The sequence below is a fragment of the Parus major genome, chromosome 9 (genome assembly GCF_001522545.3).
Source record: "Parus major isolate Abel chromosome 9, Parus_major1.1, whole genome shotgun sequence".
NCBI classification, from domain to species: domain Eukaryota; kingdom Metazoa; phylum Chordata; class Aves; order Passeriformes; family Paridae; genus Parus; species Parus major.
In genome coordinates, this window is record NC_031778.1 from 24,797,356 (window position 1) to 24,800,190 (window position 2,835).

General features: G+C 60.5%; 1 protein-coding gene across 7 annotated transcripts in view; it reads right to left on the minus strand.

Annotated features, from left to right (window-relative positions):
- The window catches only part of EIF2A (eukaryotic translation initiation factor 2A), a 16,894-nt gene that overhangs the window by 13,736 nt on the left and 323 nt on the right, over positions 1-2,835 (minus strand). The gene's annotated exons all lie outside the window — the stretch shown is intronic.

Sequence of the window (2,835 nt, forward strand, 5' to 3'; positions counted from 1 at the left end):
GGTACTGCCGGTCCGCTCCGGTACTGCCCCTCCGGGCCCGGCACTGCCTCTCGGGGCCCCCGAACTCGCTGCTGGCGCTGCCCGGCGAGCGCTCCCCCCTCCGCTCTCTTGCAGCCATCTTCCAGATCATCCAGAGCATCCGGATGGGCATGTGAGGGGCCGCGCTCGGGCCGTGGCCCCCCGGGCCCGCCGCAGCTGCCGAGGAGCGGCGCCCGCCCTGTCGCATTCCAGGTCCCTTCACGAGTCATTCCGAGTTTTCTAGCCCGTGCCACAGTGCCTTGAACAGCACCACATGTATAAAGCAATAAAAGTCTATTGTTGATCTACAATCGTGGACCTACTTATTCGCTGAAGATCCGGCCTGCTCTCTGTAATACGTGGAGCTGTGCGCGACATAGGTCGGTAGGAACTGACATCTGTTGTAAACACCGGTCCCAGATCGGTGTCACCCTCGCTGTATAGCTGGAAATGGTTTTATTTGACGCTGGAAGCCAGGATTCCTGTAGAGGCTGGAGCCGGACTGTGCAGCATGTTCCCGAGGAGCGTCTCAGCTCCGCAGCCCCACCGTGCATCCTCCGTGTGTGCGCAGGGTGGGCTCACTGCAGCATGTGGCAGTGCTCGCACTCGTCCTCGCACCACGGCACCGCCCGTAGCTGTGTCCTAATCCACGCCAAATGCTTTTCTGTGTTGGGGTAGTGGGGTAGTGAGGAGCTGGCACGGCCGGGCAGCAGCTGCTCCTGGCAGGACCCGGTGCTGGAGTTTTTTGGACTGCGGGAGCACCGTGGCCAGACCTGTGGCTCCCCAAGCCTCTCCCGGCCGTGCCCGTGCTGTAAATACTTCTTGGACAACTTTCAACAAGTGGTGGTAGTTTTAAATTTGACGATGTTGTGTGGGAATGTTGGATGCAGGGGGGGACATGCTGCCCCCTGCCCACAGTTCTGCTTCTGTATGTGCAGCCCCTGCAGAGTGTGGTTTGTCTTGCAATATATATTTAATCCTATTTAAGGTAAAACCTGCCTTCAACTCGATTTCTTTTAACAATGGATTAACTGCTTCCCTACTGGTGATCACAGTTCCTTCTGTAGACGACTGTAACTCGAGATCACATGGAAAATGCTGCTATTGATCATATTTCCCTGCTGATGGCCCTGACTCCTGCTGGCTCTGCTGTCTGCGTGGTGACAAAGGTGGTGGGAATCGCTCTACTGGTGCACACAGTTGCTAAAGGAAGATTTGTTTTTTCCAGGTTTCTTAGCAGAAGACAAATTTTAAGTCTGGTTACACTAGAAATAATAGGAAACTGAATGGGTTGAGGTTAATGAAATGCCTGTTAGCTGTGAAGGAGCAGATCTTTTGTATGCGTTGTATTTCCATATGGAATCATTGGGACTGGTGTAAGGCAGCGCAGCCCCAGGCCTGGGCTGCCCCAGGGCACGGGGACCTTGTGCTGGGACACTCCTGTGCTGTGGCAGGGGAAGTCTGTATAATTGCTGATTTTAAATAAAGTTCTTTTCAATCGCAAGTTGTGTTCACTCTGACGTGGGCAAAGCAGGGCTCTGCTGGGTGTTGAAGCTCAGCCATTCACCCCAAGCACGGATTAATTGGCTTTTCCCCGAGAGGAGCTGCCGTGCCAGGGGCACCCCCATGCTCAGCTGGCGGTGCTGGGCCAGGTTGGGACCACGGGGCCCGAGCTGGGGCTGCCAAGGCTCTGCATTCACCCAGCTGCTGCTGCCCTTCCCCCGGGGACCACAGAGGTTCAGCAGGTGCCTCTCCTCACCTCTTTCTCTGCCTCCTGGGAATGCCACAGAGGCCCCAGGGGTGTGACCAGCTCCTGCTGTTGCTGCGGGAGTCATTGGCTGTGGGAATGTTCAGGGTGGCTTGTACATGTCGGTTCTTCAAAGTTCAGTACACGATGGCTTTCGGTGCACGCTGGCCCCAGCGGGGTGTGCAGCGCTGTGCCCTGCAGTGGCCCTGTGCGGGGGGCCAGGGGTGGGGGCATCTCTGGGGGGGCCTCTGCTCCCGGCTGTGCTCTGCCTCACACGTCCAAGTACAAAAGCTACAAAACATCACGCTTGTTTCTTTCCGAAACCTAACAAAGCAATACCCGAGTTTATTTCCCCTCGTGAGCTGCAGCTCCTCCTCTCCTGGTCCTGACGTGCCGGCCGTGCCCCCGCGCCACAGCGGAGCTGAGCTTGCTCCGGTGCCGTCATTAACCACCCGCAACACACTTGTGTTCCACTGATTTATGTTTTCTCTCCTGTGAAGCCTTCTCAAGGCTGGCTGCAGGACTGCGCTTCAGTAACGCATCAGGAGGGGCACGCGGTTTGCTTGCCAAGCGAGAGGTCCCGGCTCTCCTGCGGGGCCTCTCTCAGCTCCCGGAGCCGCACAAAGCGCTGCGGCCGCGGCCCCGGAGCTGTGCCCGTGTCGTGCCCGTGTCCGCCCGTCTGCGGCACCGGGGGGACCCGGCAGGGACAGGAGCCACGGCCTGGCGGAGAGGAACGGCCCCGAAGCCGAGGCGGAGGCCGGGACAGGCGGGAGAAGCGTCGCTGGTGGAGAGGGTGCGACGGCCCGAGCGACGGGAACCGGCCCGGGGCTGCGGGGACGGCCCGAGACCGGGATCGGGAACTGGACCGGAAGGCGCTCCACACCGGGAGCCCCACAGCCCCACAGCGGGAGCCACAGAGCCCCACAGCCCCAGAGCCATAGAGTCCCACAGTCCCACAGCTCCACACCGGGAGCCCCGCAGCCCCGCAGCCCCGCAGCCCCGCAGCCCCGCAGCCCCGCAGCCCCGCAGCCCCGCAGCCCCGCAGCCCCGCAGCCCCGCAGCCCCGCAGC